Source organism: Nicotiana tabacum, chromosome 1, assembly GCF_000715075.1.
Source record: "Nicotiana tabacum cultivar K326 chromosome 1, ASM71507v2, whole genome shotgun sequence".
Lineage (NCBI taxonomy): Eukaryota > Viridiplantae > Streptophyta > Magnoliopsida > Solanales > Solanaceae > Nicotiana > Nicotiana tabacum.
The window spans coordinates 215918131-215926599 of record NC_134080.1 but is presented as its reverse complement, the minus strand read 5'-3'; the positions used below and the strand labels follow the sequence as shown (position 1 = coordinate 215926599).

At 33.3% G+C, this 8469-nt stretch overlaps 1 pseudogene; it reads right to left on the bottom strand.

Annotated features, from left to right (window-relative positions):
• Window positions 1-2797: 2797 nt before the first annotated feature.
• Window positions 2798-5750, bottom strand: LOC107795794 (ER membrane protein complex subunit 8/9 homolog; annotated as a pseudogene).
• Between the last annotated feature and the right edge of the window lie 2719 nt (window positions 5751-8469).

Sequence of the window (8469 nt, the reverse complement as noted above, 5' to 3'; positions counted from 1 at the left end):
GTTCGTTAGCTTTTGTTTGTATCAACAACGCAGCTGGGTGGTTGAAGAAGACGATGCAAGGGCAGCCATGGTCGATCAAGCTTTGAGCTTGACAAAAGAGATGAAGCTATGGTAGCGATGGTGTTATGGTGGGTCGTTGGAGATCGAGGGACTTGTGTCGTTTGGTCGAGGAAGAAGAAGGCGGAAGCAGTTGGTTGAGGGCAGCCATTGATGGAGTTGGAGCTTTTGGGAAGATGAAGAATAGAAGAAGAAGGAAGATAGGGGGGGGGCAGGTCTTTTTCTTATTTTTTAGGGTTTTTTCTTCTTTTTTTTTTGTTTTGTGTTGTAAAATGTAAGACAAAGGGGTTTGGGTCTTTTGGGTTATGGACTGGGTTGACCCAGTTCAAAATGGACTGGGTCGTAGGGAAGATTGAGCCATTTTTTGGGCCTGTGGCTTGAAATTGAAGAAGAGGCCTAATTCCGACTTTCTTTATATTTTCGCTTTCTTTTCTTCTTTTATTTTTCTAAAACTAAATTATAAAAATACTTAAACTATTATTAAGAACTAAATTAAGTTATAAAAGTGCAAATTAACTCCCAATAACAATTAACGCACAATTAAGTATTAATTAAGCATAAAATCGTATATTTGGACATTAAATGCTAGAAATGCAAACGATGCCTATTTTGTAATTTTTAATTTTTGTAAAACAAATTTAATTACTAACAATTGTAGAATTAAATCCTACATGCAAAATGCGACATATTTTTGTATTTTTTTATTAATTTAGCAAATAAACACGCACAGACAAATGCCAATAATTATTCAAAATATAACAAATATCACAAAATTGCACACCAAAGAAAAATCATTTTATTTTTTGAATTTTTTGGGAGTAATTCTCATATAGGGCAAAAATCACGTGCTTACAACGACCCATTTCTTTTTTTTTACCCGATCCGTTTTTAAAAAAACCCACAACCCGACCCCTATTTTCATTTTTTTCTAGTTTCTTTTTTTTAAAATTTCAGTTTTTAAAAAACAAAAATATTTTGTTAAAAAACAAAACAAAAAAATTTTGTTTTACAAAATTTGTTTTCCCAGTTTTTACAAAACAAAATTCTTTTAAAAAACTAAAAAAATGAAAAAAAATATTTTTCAAAAAACGAAAATATTTTGTTGAAAATAATGTTTTCAGGTTTTAAAAAATGAAAATATTTTGTTATAAACTGATTTTTTTTGTAAAGGGTTTTAGTTTCTTTGGGTTCTATAAATAAAGGATTTTTTATAAGGTATATGAAATTTTATTTAACATATGAAACGAAAAAAAAGGAAGAGAGTGGTAGGTGGGTGTGTTGGGGGGGGGGGGTAATTTTGGATAATATAGCAAAATTAATGTGTATAAATATGGGGATAAAAAGAGATAAAACAAAAAAAATATTTTCGTTTTTTAAAAACTGAAAACATTATTTTCAACAAAATATTTTCGTTTTTGAAAAATATTTTTTTCTTTTTTTTCCAGTTTTTTAAAAGAATTTTGTTTTGTAAAAACTGGAAAAATAAATTTGTAAAAATAATTTTTTTTGTTTTTTAACAAAATATTTTCGTTTTTTAAAAACTGAAATTTAAAAAGGTGGAAAAAAATGAAAATAGGGGTCGGGTTGTGGGTTTTTTTAAAAACGGATTAGGTAAAAAAAAAAGAAATGAGTTGTTTTAATCTGGTGTTGTCACGTGGCACTCCATCCAAAATAGGAGTATTTTTGTTTCAAAGTATGACAATAGGGGTATTTTTATTCCAAAGTATGACGGTAGGGGTATGGATAGCCCAATAGTATAACGAAGGGTACATGTAAACAATATTTGAAAGTAGAGGGGTATATTGAGCCATTTTCCGATTTGTTTAATGGGTGCACAGTCTAACAACATTATTTGGATGGTGGTTATCTATTGTATTGTATGGTATTGTTACTAAATATACAATATTTATTTTGATTGTAATTTAAATGTTATTGTATCATATCATTAAATTCATCGTTATGTAACGACGAAAAATGTCACTTTATGTGACGATCGATTAGGTGTGGTCGTGTCGTTAACTTATTTTTTTTTTCTCATCTTGCCCTTTCTTATTTTTAAATAATCATATTTTATCATTTATCGTACCTTCTTATATAATAATTCTATCTCGTATACAGTCTAATCCAAAAGACTGTAGACTGAGGGCCGTGACAACTAAATGGAATTAGGTGAAAATAGCACGGGCTAGCTAGTTTTTGGATAGTAATTGAAAAATAGTCAGTGTTTGCAAAGTCAATGCAAAATAACCATTATTTTGCTGAAACACAAAAAGTTCCAACATAATATGTTGGATTATGGAGCTCCTGTGTATAAACGTTCAGCATATTATGTTGGAACTCTAGCGCACGAAAAGTTCCATCATAATATCATGGATTATGGAGCTCCTGCATATAAACTTCCAACATATTATATTGGAACTCCAGCACATTATGAAATCCCAATATATTATGTTGGAATCTCATGTAAAAAATTCGAACTCCATCATATTATGATGGAATTTTTCCGGATTTTAAGGGTGTTTTTGTTCAGATTTTATCTTTGCACGAAAAAGTGGCTAAATTTCAATGACTTTTGAAACTGTGCCTATTTTTCAATTACAGTTGTAAATAATCCGGTTATTTTCTGATCCCCCCCCCCTCCCCGGAATTAGAGAAATACAAACACTATTCAGTGTTAGAACGTGAACTTCATCCTATAATGATGTTTTCAAACAGAAAAACAAGTTTCATAAGTTCCACAATCACGCTAGAGTAAATTTGAAGCTTTTAATTTGGACTTGCTAAACTATGATAATATTACGAGTTTCCTCGTTGCAGATAAATAGTTGCAACTTGCTAGAAAAAAGACAACTAAATTCAAATCATTCTGGACTATGATAGAAAGCAAAGTTCAGTAAAACCTCATCATCAGTCATCACCAAGGTCAAATGATATGTAATTTCATGCACATGTACTACTGCGCGCACTTTTGTGAGAATATAACCCCGGGGCTACCTTCTATAGGATCACAAAGCCATTACTGAAATGGTAAATCTCTCTCGCGTTTCCAATCTACTAAGTGATGAATCCTTTTCTTCAGAAACTCAGCAACTGCACTGGAAGGAATGGTTACCACCGATGGGACTGCAACAACAAAACGATTGCCAGCGCCACATAGAAACTTCAATTGAAGAGCTCTGTGTTCACCCAGTCCCTACCAATAGATGAACAAAAGCAGAAACACACATGTGACTCTCACAAAGAATGCAGATATTGGCGAGTTCAATCAGTGTACATTATAACGCTCTTACTTGCTTATGTCATCAAGGTGGTCATCGAAATCTGTAATATCCTTCCATTTCCCTGATGAAATGTAATCTACAAGGACTATATTTGCTGATGGCCCTTTAATTTTCAAACGAATGCTTCCATCTGATCCCGCTAGTTTCCAACTCCTAGATGCATCCTTGGTGTAAAACTGAACAAGAAGCAAAAGGCATACATTAACGGAACTACTTTAGAGATTAAAATTTTCACCTAGAAATAGTCAGTAACACACTGATGTTCCAAGCCTATATATCGAAACCAATATATTGGTCACAAAATTCTCAAAATAAAAGGTACAGCTTATGTGCAAGAACATAAAACAAGCCAAGATGAACATTCAACAGAGACCTAGAAACTTTGATGCAAACCAGAACTCTTCACCAGGAACCGATGATAGAAGGCAGAATTATTACTTGACCATCATAGAAAACATTTTAATGGGAATGGTTTGGAATTAATCAAAAGCAATACTCCTAGCACAGGGAAATGAGTAATTCCTATCAAATAGAAGACGAAAACCAAGCATAACTCAATGAGACTACGCCAACTACAGCGCAACAACTAATTCTAGCATGCTTTCTGAATTGTTTGAAAGAAAAAGACAGCAGCTAGATGTTACCTTTCTGAAAAGGAAAAAAAAGGACAGAAGCTAGATTTTGTTATACAAATATATGACTTGCTACGATATTCCTGTAACAAATCCCATAAAAGTTCAAGTTCGAGTTGCATGAATGTAGCCACTAATCTGACAAGGGAGGTTACTCCATTGGCAAAAACACTGCACTTCCAACCAAGAGATTGGGAGTTCAAGTCACCAAGTGAGCAAAGTGAGATAGCTCCGCGGACCTTGGCAAGGCTACGTGGGCCTAGGTGGGACTTAACATATAAGGAAAATTTGGTCAGGATATAATACTAATGAATTGATTGAGGACTCTGAACTTTGTCATCACTTATTGGATGGAGGGGAGAAAAAAATGATAAAATCCATGCGGTTAAGCTTCAATTCGAAAACCCAATGACTCCATAAAACTCTATGTACTGACCTGCATTATGGGACTCCTGTCTTTCCCCTCTTTTGATAAAACTTCAAACTTCTTGATATCCAACTGTAATGGTAAAACTCTCGGCTTAAGCAAATTCTAACAACAATTCAAAGATCCAAACTTTTCGATTAACATAAGAAAACAAAGGATGTTCAGTCAACAAAAAGGTACCAGGAGCATAGCAGCTTGAGGGATATATCGGTAGATGTGATCTGCAATATTCTTAGCAACATTTCCGAGCTCGGAAACATTGAATCTCTCGTTGGCATGAAAATAACCAACAATACTTAAACCTTTATCACAATAATACTCCTCTATCTGTCCAAATAAAACAAAATCACAATCCTAAATTAAACACAGAACTTAGAGGCAGATCAAAAAGATTTTCAGTCAGCAAATGCAAAGTATCAAAATATCCACTATTCCTTTGCGGCAATTGGTTCAAATTTCATATATAAATAAACACAAATACACATTTTCTCAGAGGCAGAACCACAATTTTAACTCAATTTAGAGTATGTACAGTTGTCGTAGAGTTTAAGTTCTATGCCCTCATAATATAACAAAAATTTACACAATCAGGTCAGGCAATTGCACGTAACTCTATTTAACAACATTGAGTGATAACCTGGAATAAATGGTAAATAACATATTATAATAGGTTAAATTACATATACTGGTGTAAAAATTCAAATTCAATACATTGACATTGTATATAACTTAAATCCATATGCGTTTAAGTTCTATGCACTGACAGTGCAAAAAATGTTTACATCATTAGGTCACTTAAAAGGTAATTGCCGGTAACTTTATTTAACAACACTGATGGTGTAAAAAAACCAAAGGACTAACAGCGTAATGAATATATATGCCATCATTGTAATTTAACATGTTATAGCATATTACTTACCATTGAGCGCTTAGTAAATAGAACTAACTTAAACTCTAACTTAAATCCATTTTATATATATACACATAAGATGTTCAAGAACAAAAATTTATATACAGTTGCAGCTGAACGCAGTGAATATTGAAATATGAAGTGTAGTGACGAACCATAATTAGGGCAATTTCGAGGGGAGGAAGGACGCCAATTTGCGAGTGGAACAAGGGAATCGACACCACAATTTCGACGGCATCGTCGCCGGAGACACGGCCGAGGAGGACACGGCTGAGGTTTTGTGCTTTAGGGCGTGGAGGATCAGCTTGATGTAAGCGTTTTGGTGAATCTCGTACGTTGATTCGATCCCCATTACAACAACACAAGCAGAGAAAATTAATGCTCTGTTTTACAATTTAGAATGTCAGAAGTGTTCTACTACTCTCCTTTAGGAATTTTTGTAGTTTTTGGAGGACTTTTAAGGGAGATATGTATTCTACAAAACAATGTATATATATTTTTCATATTTAATATATATTTTCATTAATATAATTAATTTCGGTTGACCAATCAAATTTCGTAAAAATTGCATGGGCGCCCTATTTGGTCGTCCCCATTTAACCTATACCCATTTTTTTTTAAATGTTTTAACTTGTACACACTAACAACTTCAGTACCTTTCTCTCCTCCTTCTCCTACTTCGTTTTCTTTTTCTTCTTCTTCTTTCTTCTGCTGTTGTTGGTGCTGCTATAAAACTTCAGTTTATGGGATGATTGCCATAAGTATGTTTATCAGATTATTTAAAAATAAATTATAAATAATTACGTAAGTTAGTAGACAATAATTTGTGAATATTTCCACGTAATTCTGTTCTTTTCACGTTTATTGTTTCCAAAATTTATGATTTAGATACTGTTGGCAATCTGGTTATTTTATAGTAGTAATACACTATGAAAGAATAAGGTGATTATTTATCTAGTATGTTAGAAAGCTTTTTCAAAACCTTCAGCTTATATAGTGCTGAAGTTTTTACAAATGAACTAAATAACTTCAGCATCTTCTGCTGAAGTTTTTGAAAAAGCTTTATGACAAAACTAATGAATCCAGGACCAAAAAAACTTCAGCTTATATAGTGCTGAAGTTTTTACAAATGAACTAAATAACTTCAGCATCTTCTACTGAAGTTTTTAAAAAAACTTATCCAGGACAAAAAAAATTCAACTTATTTAGTGCTGAAGTTTTTACAAATGAACTAAATAACTTCAGCATCTTCTGCCGAAGTTTTTGAAAAAGCTTTATGACAAAACTAATGAATCCAGGACAAAAAAACTTCAGCTATTTTAGTGCTGAAGTTTTTACAAATAAACTAAATAACTTCAGCATCTTATCCAGGACAAAAAAACTTCAGCGTATTGCCTTTGCTACTTCAGGCCCGTCTACTAGAATGCTGAAGTTTTGCGTGATTGCCTTTGCTATTTCAGCCCCGTATGCTGAAGTTACGCAAAAAAGTGGGTACGCTTACAATTTTTTTTGCCAAACGGGCATAAATTAAAACGTAACCCAAAAAGCGGGTATAAATGCAAATCCCCCTAAAATTTCATAGTTTGCCACTTTTTAAGTTCCAAACTCTTTGAAACGAGAAATCGCTTGGGCTGTAAATTGGGCCTTATATGGCGCCCATTCAATTAAGGGGTCCAAAAAGTGTACAAATTGTCCGGGGCGTCTTATTTGGTTGCCGCATTTAATCTGTACCCACTTTTAAAATTTTTTTAATTAGTACTCAAAGTTTAAACAACTTTAGGCCTTTTTCCCCTCTTTCTTCTTCTTCTTCTTGTTCGGGTGACAATGATTTTATATGGTGTTTGTGAACATATTTCAAGGTAGTTTATGATGTTTTACAGTTGTGAGCTATTATGACGCTTTATTTTTTACTATTGTTAAGGGTTTCTTCTTCTTCTTCTTTTTCTTAATTGCAAAATGGATTCGTTAGATTTATTGTTGTTTTAACAAATTGATGATTGGGTTTGTTCTTGATGATATTTGGAGGTTACGTTTCAAATTTGAGCTCATTTAGAGTAGATTTAGGTATTAAATCGTATATTGGATGGTCAAAATTCGAAGAACAAATTTCTATTTTTGGGCAATTTGCACTTAAGGCCAAATAGGCCTGAAGTGCATGAAAACATTGATTGCACTTTAGACCTTTTGGTCTTAAGTGCATCTGAAGTGCAAATTTTTTACTTTTGATTTATTGGCCTTAAGTGTATGAAACTATTGATTGTACTTCAGACCTATTTGGTCGTAAGTACATCTGAAAATGTAATTTTTTTTACTTCAGAGTTATTGGTCTTAAGTGGATGAAACCATTGGTTACATTTCAGACCTATTGGCCTTAAGTGCATATGAAGTGCAATTTTTTCACTTTAGACCTCTCTGACCTTAAGTGCATGAAAATATTTATTGCACTTTAGACCTATCTTGCGTTAAGTGCATTTTAAGTGTAATTTTTGCACTTTACACTTAATTGGCCTTAAGTGCATTGCACTTCAGACTAATTTATTTTTTAACTTCAGACTCGATAAGTCTGAAGTTGATCGTAAAGTGGATAGGCTTGTAATTTTTCTCTCTCAAAGTGGGTTTAAGCTCATTTGTGACCCCAAAACCTGGTATACATGAACTTTTCCCCTATCTAAAGTCGTTTAAGACCCCTTTTAAACAACAACAATAAACACAATATAATTCTACAAGTTGGGGCTGGGGAGGGTAGTGTGTACCTAGACCTTACCCTTACCTTGAAGGTGGAGAGACTATTTTCGATAGATTCCCAGCTCAAGGAAAGGTGAAAAGAAAGCAGTAACAATAGCAAGATATTTAGAAAACATAATGAACAACGTGTAGTAATAGAGATTTACCAATATTAGAATACAAGGCTAACTACTAATCCTACTAGTAGGTGGAATATACACACGACTATCTACTAAGCTTTATTCTAATTCTCGACCTCCACACCTTTCTATCAAGGGTAGTGTCCTCATTAAGCTGAAGCAATACCAAATCCTGGCTAATAATCTCTCCCCATTACTTCTTTGACTTACATCTACCTATCTACTTTTTAAAGGTTTAGCTACCTCATAACAACTTAAGACTTTGCTAACCATGATTGCATTCTGTATGACTTTAGGC